This window comes from Adiantum capillus-veneris, chromosome 17 (genome assembly GCF_014529385.1).
Source record: "Adiantum capillus-veneris isolate H3 chromosome 17, ASM1452938v2, whole genome shotgun sequence".
In the NCBI taxonomy this organism is placed as follows: Eukaryota; Viridiplantae; Streptophyta; class Polypodiopsida; order Polypodiales; family Pteridaceae; genus Adiantum; species Adiantum capillus-veneris.
The window spans coordinates 76,164,497-76,180,164 of record NC_140947.1 but is presented as its reverse complement, the minus strand read 5'-3'; positions in this window follow the sequence as shown (position 1 = coordinate 76,180,164).

Here is a 15,668-nt window from a genome sequence, read left to right as displayed (position 1 = left end):
TCTTAAAGAGAGAGATAGAGATAGTCCACAAAGAGGAAGAGAGAATATTTTTAGGAATCTGCTCACCTGATTCCTAAAAAGCGCTCGCCGGAGATTGCTCGCCTAGAAATATCCCCCGGACCTACCCACCTCAATGAACGAGTTCTACAAGGAACAAGACGTGCCATCAACAGAATACAAAATACTCAGGCAGGAGAAAGAACAACAAAAAAGGACAGAAGAAAAGAACTTCCAAGAAAGCAACACAACAAGTATGGGTACCAAAGTCAAACTTCAACGAAGCCACCCAACAAGGCCAAATGAAGACAAAGAATAGAATGGTTCCCGTCAAGCTACTTGAAGCACAAGGATTCTATGAAGGTAACACCCAAATATGGTTACCCAAAGTAGTTGCTCAACCTAGAGCCACTAAGACCAACCAAGTAGCAAAGGACCCCACACAAAGACAATCAACAACAACAAAGAGCCAATGGAGACTAAGCGCAACCAAGGGAGAAACAACCTCAAAATGGATCCCTCGTCTTCTACTACAAAAGCAAGGCTTTTACAATGGTAATAGCCAAGTATGGATACAAAAGCCTAGTGTCCATCAAGTCAAGGGAGCAACTCATGAAGCAAGAACAAAGTGGGTCGCAAAACCACTATTGAAAACTCAGGCTCCTCACAAAGAAGAAAACGTAAAGGTACAACAATGCGGCCTCCTTACGGAACATCCCATGCAACAAAAGAAGCTCAAGGAGTCAAAGTATGCCAATCTACTCGACAAAATGGTGGCATCCAAATACCAAAGCAATGATAGAGGCCTTAATCTCAAGAACTTATGGCATTGGGTTTCAGGCCATGAACAGGTAAGTCCAAGTCGCCATTAAAAATACATGGCATAAAAGTCAAGAGTCGGGCAGCTGAGCCACTAAATGAGCAAGGCATTAGTCCCAAAGCTTCAAGTAATATTCTCTGTGGTCTAAGAGTCTTGGCTATTCTAAGTACTGCTCAAGGTGGAGGAGTTGAGCATATTTCTATTGTGTCGCTCATGCTGTTATAGGTGAGCATAAGAGTCCAAGTCTATGTATTTTAAGTTTGGTAAAGTGAAGAAGAGAGTCCAAAAGATTCTCACGCACTATGCATATTGAGTAATGAGTGGAGAAGCTTCAACATCAAAAAACCTTCTTGGAAACGTGCAAGCTATTGAGACGTCCTTTGATGTCACATGTGCTACATTTGTTCCTTGAAGCACCCAACAACTCATTTTTCACACCGCATGATTTTTTTAAGTTTTTCTTAGAAATCCTCTCAAAAACAACGATAATAATCTTTTTTGTCTAAGTGTTTCTCTTTTAGGACATTTTGCAACATAATATTCAAGATTTCTTGTACAATCTTGCACAATTCTCCTAATTTTTTGTTTAAGGCTATAAACTTGAGCAACAGTGCTCTGCTTGATCCCCATTTCTAAAAAAGAAACTACAAATCTATTAGCTAACATGTGTAGATTTGTGATTGTCCCAATTTCTATGTTTTGGAGCCAGGTTAGAACTTTTCCTCTAAAATTTAATCCAAAGACTTCATACAGAGTATACAAGTCATAGACTTTCTTGGATTTGAGGAACTATTTAAATGTGGCTAAGTGATTGTGGGGATATCCATTCCTATGGTACTTCCTTATTTTTGTAGGAAACTCCACATACCTCATTGGAATTTAATATATTTTCCCTATAGTCCTGATTATTGGCACAATAGGTCCAAGATCATTGAAGAGGGTAGTTGGTTTACGTGACATCACTGACTTGCATCTCATTATGTTATCACCTACACACTACATCAAGAAACTTACATTAAAGGGAAGCAGTGAAGACTGGAGTTACACATTTTCCAAAATGGCCATGTATTGTAATTCCCCAATTTATTTCAAGCAATTCATTAGGGAAAATATGAACCCCAAATGGGCCCTTTAGGGTCAAAGATGCTTTTGGAATATACTCTCTACACCAAGGAGAATGGGCATGTGGCCACCATCCTTTAGTTTTTGCTTTTTTTTTTTTTTAATGGCCATAACTTGAGAAAATTAACTTCAAATTTGTTGGACAATAGTGCAATTGGATCGCATTGTCTAGATCTCTCCATAGATACATTACATGATATAGTTTTGAGGTACGTAGATATAGGCTATCCACACCCCCTCTTTCATTAGGAAAAATTTGGACTCTCCAAGGGGCCCTATAAGGATGTTTGACTTTGTCTCTCTTATCCAAAGTGGGCAACCCGGTGAAGTCGTTGAACGCATTTAAAAACCATACCAACCTATCATTTGGAAAGATCTTAGAAAGTAGGTTCTAAATCCCCAAACCCTGACAAAATTGGAGTTGATTTGTAGATGTTATGTTATCTCCACTGAAACTGAAGTGTGGGGAGAGATTCATTTATAAGAAAGAGTTCACATTAAAAAATGGAATCTTCTAGAATATAAAAGAAATGGCATGCTATATATCAATGGATAAATCTCAATGAGTACATTCTAAATCCAAAAGGTCCAATGATTTTTAATTTCATTTGTAAATTTTTTACCGTGCACCCATTTTTGACAAGAGAGAAAGTCAAAGTCCTTATAGGGCCTCTTGGAGAGTCCAAATTTTCCCTAATGTGTGTCATGTTATTGACTACAATCTGATTGGTTGCTCTTACAAGGCCCTTTGGTGGGGGGTCATCTTTTTCCTGATGTGTAATATTTGTATCATGCTACGGCTCAATGAGAGTTCCAAGCTATAAAGAATAGGTCAGTTAGTGTACTTAGGTTGCAAATTCATCAAATTGTCGAGCCTTAAAGGCCTTGGATGCCCGAACAATGCATTTTTGTAGGTGTGAGCTTTGTCCTAGAGTGCTAGAGTATGAGTCAAGGAGAGGAAAGGTGGATTTATCCCACATGTAGTGATGCAAGGCTATAGAGCTACTTAAATCTCATTTCCTAAATTAATAAAAACAAGTCTATTTTGCGTTACATCTCTCTTTTTATGATATGGCTTAGCAAATACTCAAGATCGTGTTTATGAGTCCAAGTTAATTGATATAGGAACCTAATGCGCTTGAGTGATAATCTAACCAACACACTCTCACTTGTGTATACAATGTTTCTCTTTCATCCACCCTAGTTATGACAATCCCATTCCTATCAAGTGGTATCAGAGCCATGGTTTGCTATCTAGGCTCATTGCTGTGCATTTGTATTAGTTTTTTATTAGTATCTCCTAATTATCATTGAGATCCTTGGTGCTTCCACTTCGTCTTTCCTCATTATATACCTAATATCTAATTGGCCGCAATTAGTTAGTGTGAGCATGTCCTTGGGCTCAATTCCCTTGGCCACTACTCTCCTAGCTAATTACGAGGCTAATTAGCACTAGGCTTCACCATTAGGTGGCATCTCCTTTTTTATTTCCTTCTTTGGCACCATCCCACTTCATCACTTATGTGTGAGAGTATCTCATCTTATAGATTTTTTGTGCTCAAATCACCCATCGTTTGCATAATCTAAAGTTAAACTAATCTTAACTTTTGTACACCGTCATTCTCTAGATATCCTGCAACTCCAAGGCTCAAAAGTGTATGTGGGTGTGTGCCTAAAGAAGCATTTAATGCTCACCATTCCCCTGTGGGATAAAAAAGTCTTCAAATATCTCCAAAAGGTTGGCCTCCACTTTGTGGGAACCCATGCAATCATAGGTCAAACCCTATAAAGAAAAGAGCACTCACACATGACGACCTGTTTGCTGCTTGACTAGCTTTGTGCATTGCCAGCGCTTGCTCGAAGGTCTACCCAGCCTGCCCGAGCTGACCCTGCCTACCTAAGGACCTGCTTGACTACCCACTCTGCCCAATCCTATTAGAACCCACCCATTGGTCATGAATTTTCCAAAGCACCAATTCCCATAGACCTATACCACCAAGGAATCAAAGTCCTCAACTCTAGGGAGTATTCCCGCTTGTAGCAACTGTCCACCCACTTTGGGCTCCTTCTCTTTAGAGGTTATTCTCATAGACAATGTCTACACGGCTTGTTAAGAAACAAATCCTGCAAGAAGTCACAAGCCAAAGTACCACGTTTCTTGTTACCAACTCTATTTATTTGTTGCATAAAGTTTCAGCTCAAAGGAGACAAACCATTACATTGTCAACTCTCTATTCCGCTCCGAGTTTTGTGAAGACTGGCTTCACCGCTGGTGAAGAGGAGCTTCACAAAATAAAATAAAATAAAATAAGTTTCTCTCTCTCTCTCTCTCTCTCTCTCTCTCTCTCTCTCTCTCTCTCTCTCTCTCTCTCTCTCTCTCTCTCTCTCTCTCTCTCTCTCTCTCTCTCTCTCTCTCTCTCTCTCTCTCTCTCTCTCTCTCTCTCTCTCTCTCTCTCTCAGCGTTCTCAGTGTTCAAATCTTTCTCTAATCGATCAGCCTCCGCAGGGCAAGGGGAAGCCCTGTGGGGGGCACTAGGCTCAGGCTCGCCTCCACCAACAGCTCGCCCTACTCTATGTCAGCTTTCAAAATCTTCATTTCCGCCAACAGCTCATTTGGATTTTTTAATCGCCCAAGAGGCCTTGCCCTCACCAATAGCGTCAGCTTGTCTGGGTTCTCTCCAGCCAACCAGAGGGTAGCTCCAGCTCCAGTGCTTGATTTGATGAAGGCTTCAAAGATCTGCTCGTTTCTGGTTTGACAACCTTTTGCTAAAAAGTCTAGCAAGATGAGCCCTTGTTTTAAAGCCAGGGTTCAGTAAGGTTTATCCCAATTACTCAAATAATGTCGACCTCAAAACCATCACAGGACTAAGGCCAAGTTTTGCTGATGTGTTAGCAGCTCCCAACAAGCTTGATCGCCTCAAGTAACTTCAAGCAACCTTAGCAAAACTTGCCTTAGCAAGATAGAGGCACATTTTGACTCCATGGCTACTCAAGCCACCAACAAGGTAAAGGAAGTCAAAGCAAAGGTCACCCAAGTTCACTCAGCAACCATCACTAGGGTACAAACTTGTGTGACATCAGAGTTCTGCGAACAACAACTCCAGGAAGAGAATGCCCTCAAGGTTCACATTGGTGGGCTCCCCTCACCATGGTAAAACACTAAGGACACCCTTGAAGAAGCATTTACTAAGCTCAACGACATCCTTGAACTAGCCAGCATCAAGTCCGACAACGTCTTGTGGATCAATGACACACATAGACGCGTGCCACTTGAGCATTGCGTTCTTACTTTCAAGGACAAAGAAGAGCGAATCAAATTGCTATTCCAATCGCATCTTCTCGAGGGAACAAAGGTCCGGATCACAGAGAAGCTTACTCCAAATCAACTCAAGGTAAAAAAGAGCGAACTCAAGAAGATGCACGAAGTCTACAAGCAAGGTAAATGGGCAGTCTACCGAGGTGGTAAAGCCATCATCAAAGAGTTTTGAGCCCCTAAAAAGGCTCTACCCCACCCTCCTTAGATCTTGTTTCCTTTTTCCTTTTCCTTTCCACCTTGATGATTGGACCCTCAGTCCTTAACTGACATATATCCGATGGCTTCACTTAGAACCAACAAGCCGATGTAATTTTTTATGATGGTCACATGGGTCATATGTGACCTCCATGGATGATAAATCTCTCTCTCTCTCTCTCTCTCTCTCTCTCTCTCTCTCTCACACACACACACACACACACACACACACACACAATTAAAAACTTCAAAAATCTTGCAGCCAAGCACAATAAAGCTGCAAAAAAAAATTATATGATCTCATAAGGAAAAGTGGTGCTCATGTAAAGAGGTAGACACTGGCTAGGAGAGTCCTAAGCTAAGACCCCTCTATTAGCGCAATGGAAGAGAAGGGGATTGGGAATTTAATAGGGAGGGATTTTATACTTGGAGAACCAAGTTCAAAGGCTAACGCTCACTGATCAGACATCTATTGTTGGTGCACAAGTAATGACATGAGCTATGAGTGCACAAAATGAAGCCAAGGAATGAGGAGGCATTAGGAATCATAATCACTGCACTACATGACAATTATGCACACTTTATTGATGATTGTGATACCTCATCAACTGCATGAGAAGCACTAGAAAAACAAATTGGAGGTAGGAAAAAGAAGAGCAAAGTGATCTTAAAGAAATATCTATACAAAATATATATGGAACAATAAAAAGATATTGCAACCTTGTTCAATCCCCTCAAAAGCATGACCACACAACTAGCTTATGTAAACATTGCAATACCAGAGGAGGACAAAATTAAAGTTCTTCTAGCAGCCTTACCGCCTAGCTTTGACCAGATCATGAAAATCATTAAGAAGAAGAATCCAGCACCAAATTTTCAAGATATCATCAACTCTTTAATGTATGAGGAGAAGAGGCAAGTGAGGAATTCTACTTCAAGTGGACAAGATTTTGCAGTTAGCTCAAGCAACAAAAATTGTTTCAAGTGTGACAAAAAAGGGCACATAGCAAACGAGTGTCTAGCATCAAAAACTTGCAGCATTTGTGGGAAGAAGAGTCACTTTCCTTCCATGAGTTTCAAAAGGGACAAAGGTAGCACCAATAGAAATCCAAGGCCCAAAGTCTATCTAGCAAAAGGAAACAAAGAGAAAGATGAAGAAGAAGGCAATAATAGCCTTCTAGTCTACGACGACATTCTCTACATTTTGTTTTGGCATTTCACCTTAAGTTGTATTTCTTTGGAGAGAGCTTGGACTAGCTTGGTCTCATTTTTTGACATCTATTCAAGGGGAGTTTTTGAGTATCTCTTGGACTAGAGATAGTTTGTCTCCTGGATTGTGGATGGTCTCTTGGATTGGAGATGTTCTTTTTACTCCTAGATTGGAGTGTCCCAGAGATGTCAATTTCTTCCTAGTCCAAACCTCAAGGGGAGGACTATAAGGTGTGAGCTTTGTCCTAGAGTACTAGAGTATGAGTCAAGAGGAGGAAAGGTGGATTTATCCCACATGTAGTGGTGCAAGGCTGTAGAGCTACTTAAAGCTCATTTCATGAATGAATAAACACAAGTCTATTTTTCATTACAGCTCTCTTTTTTATGATGAGTGTGCGATGGATTAGCAAATACTCAAGATCGTGTTTATGAGTCCAAGTTAACTAATCTTGGAGCCTAACTCGCTTGAGTGATAACCTAGCCAACACACACTCACTTGTGTGTACGATGTTTCTCTTTCATCCACCCTAGATAGACGATCCCATTTCCATCAATACTTTTACCCTAGGTATACAAGGAAATGTGTAGATGGAGTTAGGATTCTGTCCTCATTTGTTGAGACCACCGTCTCTAGTGAGAGATCTCATGAGGTGTGTGGATATGGAGTTCTTGATCTTGTCTTTGCTCATGTGACTTGATTAACACTAATCAATGCTTAATTCTCTTTCATTATGCCTCTCTCATACTCTCTTGTGATTGTGTATGATGGTTTTATTAGCTCTATTTAGCTAATTAGTGGTTAATCCCACTCTAATCTTGTGTGATTATCCTCTACTCTTTGTGTGTACATGTAGGTTTGATTGGAATGTGGATGCTCAATAGATCTTTGCGTGTGAGGTTTCAATTAATATGTTGCATGAAGTGATTAGTGATGCGTGTGCCTTTGCAATCGTTAGTGTGTGTGATGGGTTGATGTGAGGTGAAGAGAAGTGGATGTGTACACTTCCAGTCATTGTGGCTTAGCTTCTCCATAGGCCGAGAAGCTCATCTCATAGAGGCTCCATTTGTTTATCCATGATTAGCTCACTAATCGGGTCAGTGTTTCCATGCCCTAGCGGAGCAACTCACATACACTCCGGATTGACAATTACTGTTGATTATTGAAGCTACGATACTATGGTACCCCCAACATTTGGCATCGTTGCACTGGGGAGCGATGGGAGAGAGAAAGAGAGGTTAAAATTTTCAAGAGTGTAGGAACAATCTAAAGAGACATTAAAAGTTACATGAAAAGTCTTAAATAAAAGTGAATATCTATGAAGAGAGAGAGAGAGAGAGAGAGAGAGAGAGAGAACACAAAAGTGAATATCTATGGGGGAGAGAGAGAGAGAGAGAGAGAGAGAGAGAGAGAGAGAGAGTCATAGCCATCTATTCTTTTCTTTTCCAAAAATAAGAAAAAAGAGTTCACTTCTCCTTTTTAATTGTCCACTTGGCACCGTCATGACGACTATAGCGCAAATTTGTCAAATACTATGCCACGATGTACATGTATGCACACAAGAGCTCCACAAAAACTTCTATCCACCTAATAGGTATGTGTGTGTGTGTGTGTGTGTGTGTGTGTGTGTGAGAGAGAGAGAGAGAGAGAGAGAGAGGAGGGGGGGGGGGGGGGGGGGGGGGGGGGGGGGGGGGGGGGGGCATATAAATTTTTAATGTCGTAGTTACTGTATTGGAATAATAGCAAGATGTCTCTTTTGCTTCAAGCACATATATATATTTATTTATTTATTTATTTATTTATTTATATATATGTGTGTATGTATGTATATATATACACACATAATACATATGTATATATGTATATTTATATACATGTGTGTGTATGTTGAAGGGTAAGATTGCAAAAGTGAAAGGTAAGATTGTAAGAAATGACACCCTTTGGAGAGTGTAAAAAATGAAAAGCCTTTTCAAACGTAAAGTCAAAAGACTTTTTACTTTGACTGGACACAACAAAAAAAAAGGGATAATTTTAGTGAAGGTTTTGTTACTCAATACAAATTTAGTTTTTGAAGATATAACAAAAAACTTTATTTTAATTTTAGTAAAGATTTTGCTATTTAATGGAAAGTAAATTTTTGATGATATATTTGGCTTTATATTTTCGAAGGGTCTTTTTTCAGAACCAATATTATTATTTTTTAAAAATTTTTGTAAGTGTGTATTTCTTTAAAGAGCTTGAGAACAAGAAAAAAGCTCGTTTGACGTTGACTTGGGTTGTCTTGCTTGGAGTACATGCAGGACATGCAAATGCAGGGGTTGTTATCTACATTATTTTGAGAGAGAGAGAGAGAGAGAGAGAGAGAGAGAGAGAGAAGACAAAATAGAAGAAAATTTTTAACGCCATTGGAACAATCCCAAAACAAATCTTTGAAAACATGGGTAGGAATAAGTTATTTTTGTCTCATCTTCTCTCTCTCTCTCTCTCTCTTTCTCACACACACACACACACGTCTTCATAAAAGGAGAATTTAAAATGTTGTAGGAACAATCCCATGAAATCGGAAAGATCTATCTAATGGTCTCCCATTTTCAACGGGTGACAAACTTTAGCTACCCTTTCCAAAGTACACTATAATGCCAAAAAAGAACATCTTGAAAATTTGAAGGGCATGTGAGCTCAACGGTAAATCTCTCTCTCTCTCTCTCTCTCTCTCTCTCTCAATAATGTGGATAACAATCCCTGCATTTGCATGCTATGCATGTTCTCAAAGTAAAACAACCCCAAGTCAACCTCAGGTGAGCTTTTTTCGTGTTCTCAAGCTCTTTAAAGAAACACACACTTCCAAAAAATTCTAAAAAATAATAATATTGGTGTTGAAGCAATCCCCTTTGATAAAAAAAAGCCAAATATATCTTCAAAAATTAAATTTCCATTAAATAGCAAAATCCTTGCTAAAATTAAAGTAAAGATTTGCATTATACCTTCAAAAAGTAATTCGCATTAAGTAGCAAAACCTTCACTAAAATTATTACTTCTTTATTGTGTGCAGTCGATATGAAAAATTTACATTTATTCTATCTAGAGTAAAAAGTCTTTTGACTTTACATTTGAAAGGGCTTGTCATTTCTTACAATCTTACCCTTCACACATGCGCACACATATATATAAATATACATATATATGAATGTATCATGTGTGTATAGAAATAAACACATACATAATATATACATATATATACATTTATGTGTGTATATATATATATTTTTTTTTATTATTATTTATTTATTTATTTATTTAGATGTATGCTTGAAGCGAAGAAGACATCTTGCTATTGTTCCAAAACAGTAACTATGAAATTCCAAATTTCTATTCTCTCCCCCCTCCCCAAACCTCTCTCTCTCTCTCTCTCTCTCTCTCTCTCTCACACACACACACACACACACACACACACATGTTGAGTGGATATAAGTTTTATTGTAGCTAGTGTATGCATACACATAAATCGTGGCATAGTATTTGACAAATTGATGCTCTGGTTGTCGTGATGATCCCAAGTGGACATTTAAAAAGGAGAAGCAAACTCTTTTTCAAGTATAGTTGGCTATGACTCTCTCTCTCTCTCTCTCTCTCTCTCTCTCTCTCTATATATATATATATATATATATATATATATATATATATATATATATATATATATATATATATGTATGTATATATATATATATATATATATATGTATATATATATATATGTGTGTGTGTGTGTGTGTGTGTGTGTGTGTGTGTGTGTATAGACTAACCATCACATTAGCACCCCAGATGGGAAGAGAGATTATCCAATTGATGGACCTTATAACAATTCAGGGATTTTTTTGTTTTAAAAAGAGAGGACATGTGGGCCATGCTTCAAATCTATAAATTCTCTAAATTTTGGCAGGCAAGGGTGTCTATCAAAAATCAACTTGAGAGAGAGAGTACAAGTTTTTATTGCACAACGAATGACGCAGGAGGAGAGAGAAAGAGAGGTCAAAAGTTTCAAGGGTGTAGGAACAATCTAAAAAGACATTAAAAGTTACATGAAAAGTCTTAAATAAAAGTGAATATCTATGAAGAGAGAGAGAGAGAGAGAGAGAGAAGAGAGAGAGATAGCGAGAGAAGATGAAATATAAGAAAATTTTGAAATCCATAGGACCAATCCCAAAAGATATAATTGACAAAATGGGTAAGAATAAAGTTATTTTTGTTTCATATCTCTCTCTCTCTCTCTCTCTCTCTCTCTCTCTCTCTCTCTCTCTCTCACACACACACACACACACACACACACACACACACATGTCTTCATAAAAAGAGAATTTAAAATGTTGTAGGGACGATCCAATGAGATTTGAAAGATCTATCCGATGGTCTCAAGTTATATATATATATATATATACATATAAAGAGAGAGAGAGAGAGAGAGAGAGAGAGAGAGAGAGAGTCATAGCCATCTATTCTTTTCTTTTCAAAAAATGAAAAAAAAGAGTTTACCTCTCCTTTTTAAATGTCCACTAGGGATCGTCATGACAACTAGAGCGCCAATTTGTCAAATACTATGCCACGATGTTACGTGTATGCACACAAGAGCCCCACAAAAACCTCTATCCACCTGACAAAAGTGTGTGTGTGTGTGTGTATGTGTATATGTGTGTGTGTGTGTGTGTGTGTGTGTGTGTGTGTGAGAGAGAGAGAGAGAGAGAGAGAGAGAGAGGGACGATGGGAGCATAGAAATTTTTAATGTCATAGTTATCGTATTGGAATAATAGCAAGATGTCTTTTTTGCTTCAAGCATATACATATATGTATATGTGTGTATGTATGTATATATATACATACGTAATACATACGTATATACGTATATTTATATATATATGTGTATGTTGAAGGGTAAGATTGCAAAAGTGAAAAGTAAGATTGTAAGAAATATCAGCCTTTGGGGATGACAAGCATTTTCAAACTTAAAGTTAAAAGACTTTTTACTTTACGTAGAATAAATGTAAATGTTCCATATTGACTCCACACAACAAAAATGTGATAATTTTAGTGAAAGTTTTGCTACTTAATACGAATTTACTTTTTGAAGATATAACAAAAAAATTTGCTTTGATTTTAGTAAGGATTTTGCTATTTAATGAAAATTTAATTTTTGAAGATATATTTGGTTTTATATTATTAAAGGGTCTTTTTTCAAAACCAATATTATTATATTTTAGAAATTTTTGTAAGTATAAAAAAAAAGCTCGCTTGACGTTCACTTGGGGTTGTCTTGCTTGGAGTACATGCATGACATCCAAATGCAGGGGTTGTTATCCACATTATTGATTGAAAGAGAGAGAGAGAGAGAGAGAGAGAGAGAGAAGGAGAAAACAAAATAGAATAAAATTTTTGATGCCATAGGAACAATCCCAAAAGTTATACTTGACAACATGGGTAAGAAGAAACTTATTTTTGTCTCATCTTCTCTCTCTCTCTCTCTCTCTCTCTCTCCCCTCACTCACACACACAGTCTTCATAAAAGGAGAATTTAAAATGTTGTAGTCACGATCCCATGAAATTTGAAAGATCTATCCAATGGTCTCAATTGTTTTAAATATATATATATATATGTGTGCGTATATATATATATATATATATATATATATATATATATATATAGAGAGAGAGAGAGAGAGAGAGAGAGAGAGAGTCATAGCCATCTATACTTGAAAATGAGTTCGCATCTCCTTTTTAAATGTCCACTTGGGATCGTCACGACAACTAGAGCATCGATTTGTCAAATACTATGCCACGATGTATGTGTATGCACGCACGAGCTCTAGTAAAACTTCTATCCATCCAACATGTGTGTGTGTGTCTGTGTGTGTGTGTGTGTGTGTGTGTGAGAGAGAGAGAGAGAGAGAGAGGTTTTTTTTTTGGGGGAGGGGGACGAGGAGAGAATAGAAATTTTGATTTTCATAGGTACTGTATTAGAACAATAGCAAGATGTCTTCTTCGCTTTAAGCGCACACACACACACACATGTATATATTATGTATGTGTGTATGTTTGAATATATCTACACACATAATACATACATATATATGTTATCTATATATATGTGTATGTATGTGTGAAGGGTAACATTGTAAGAAATGATAGCCTTTGCAGAGTGTAAGAAATGACAAGTCTTTTCAAACTTAAAGTCAAAAGACTTTTTACTTTAGATAGAATAAATGTAAATGTTTCATATTGACTGCACACAATAAAAAAGGGATAATTTTAGTGAAGGTGTTGCTACTTAATGCAAATTTACTTTTTGAAAATATAACAAAAATCTTGAATTTAATTTTAGTAAAGATTTGTCTATTTAATGGAAATTAAATTTTTGAAGATATTTGGCTTTATCTTTTCAAAGGGACATTTTTCAACACCAATATTATTATTTTTTGGAAGTTTTTGTAGGTGTGTGTTTCTTTAAAGAGCGTGAGAACAAGAAAAAAGCTCGCCTAACGTTGACTTGGGGTTGTCTTGATTTGAGAACATGCATGACATGCAATTGGCAGGGGTTGTTATCTACATTATTAAGAGAGAGAGAGAGAGAGAGAGAGAGAGAGAGAGAGAGAGAGAGAGATATTTTATCGTTGAGCGCACACAGCCTTTGTTGGGAGAAGAGGGGGAGATCGATTGCTTAAGCTATTCAACACATGCTCCAAAACATCACCATCAACCTGTCCACTTCTTCTTCCAATTTTCAAGCACACACACACACCTAAACTATGACACACACACAGGACATAGAATTGACATAGACATGCTTGTAAGAGAGTGTAAGAGATGTGTAAGAGACGGAGATTAGATTAGCTAGTATAGAGCAAATAGAACATAGCATAAGAGAGTAGAGAAGAGAATCTGCAAGAGAAAGGTTTAAATCTAGTCCCAAACTCCACTCCAACTCTCTTATGGAGTTGGTATTTAATATATTATTTTTGAGTTTAAGGTGTCAAAAATTGAGGCCCCTCTTTTTACAACCACTTCACTTCTGTACATGAGTGAAGCTCACTAGTTCTTGCATGACCCATAAGGGGAGTTTCCACTACAACTATTTACAGAGCCATTGTGGCTTATTGAAATGATATTCTAAAATACTGTGCAAATATAAAATGGCCAAGAGTAATTGCCGGCGCCTCTTCATCAACTCCCCGCATTCCACTCTACAAAATCATCATCAACTAAATTAGAAAATAAATAGACAGCACATAATTAAGCATTACGCCAGCTATCCCAATTGCAGCTAACCACTACAACAGGAGGGTGCGTAGTCTCCTAACATCCCTCCCACCAGGGATAACAACTGTCCTCAGTTACTCAATAGAGGAATCAATTGGATTGTGAGTGATGCAAACTGTGGAGAAGGTCGGGGAAGTTGCGAAAAAACTTTTCAGGCATCCATTTGGCATCCTCTATAGGGTGACCCTTGAAAATCAAAAGGTAATGGTTATAAACCATACCAGTGCGTGTAGTGGTGGTCTAGTGATCAAGTATTTTGTCAGGGATAAGTTGCTCTTCTTGGTCTACAAGTGAAGGTGGGTCTTCATAAATGTGGCGCGTGTAGGTAGGGGTCCTCTGAATGGACGTAAAAGACCAATGTGAAAGGCATTGTGAATGTGCCAATGTGAAGGTAGGTCTAAAAGGAAAGAAACATTATTAATGACAGCTGAAATTTTAAAAGGTCCATAAAAACAAGGACCAAGCTTAACAAAGACATTGGTATCAACACTTTTGATCCTTCGTTTTTCGATGCGAAGTAAAACATGATCACCTTCTTTGAATTGGTGTGGCTTGAGGTGCTTGTTAGCATGCTTGGTGTAAAGTTCTTGTGAGTGTTTAATGGAAGAATGCACACTTGCATAAATATCATGAAAGTCAGTAGTGAAATCATCAGTGGCACTTACAAAATTAGAAAGACGTGAAGAAGGAGTAGGAAAAGAGTGACCATATACAATTTCAAATGGAGATTTACGCGTGGCAGTGTGAGTGGTGTTGTTGTATGCAAATTGTAGAATATGCAGGTAATCATCCCATTTCTTACGTTGAGAAGAAACATAAGCCTTTAACAAGTCAATAATAGTGTGGTTGGTGACTTCGGTTTGACCATTAGATTCAGGATGAAATGCAGAAGTGAAGTCAAGTGTAGTGCCACGATTTTCAAACACAGTAGTCCAAAAAGAACTACAAAAAGTGATAGAGTGAATAACCCTATATGATAGGGTTGACCTATTTGTGGAGGGTAAACTTATGGCCGGGTATTCTCTATTAAGCCTATTCTGGTTGGTACGTTACTAATGATGCGTCTCTAATTTTTTTATTGCGCTTACAGTATCGGTCAGACACGATCTTTACTGTTTTAGGGTTGTGGATATAGAGCACTGGCGAATCTGCTCACTTAGTCAAGAATGCTTTTGGGTTTGGTACCGAGCTTACCAATTTTGCTCAGATACGATCTATGCCACTTTAGTGCTATATGATCCTTTTAAAATTTCTCAAAAGTGGCCAAATATAGTTGTTAAGGGTTGGTTGTGAGCAGGGGTATGGCTGATTGTGGCTGAATATGGTTAAGATAATTGTTATGTAAGGTTGTGGATTATAGTAGATACGGTTGTAAATGGGTTACTTATGAGGCTATTAATGGCTGCTTATTGCATCGAAGGTATGGACCAAGGCAACCCACTTTCCTACCTTTTGGAACAAATGTGGAAATATGGAATATCCATGCTATAGTTGTATGTTTTTAGGGGATTTTCACTCATACTTACTACCTTACATATTTGTTTGACTCTGTCTAGGAAGGTGTAGGACTTACTTACTAACATTACAAGTGACTCCAAAGTATAGATTGAATGCACGTATGAGCGTTGTCACTAACCCTGAAAAAATAGCGGCAATTAAAGCCAAACTTTGTAAAGTCAAGAAACAGGTAATGTGGCAAATTACGAGA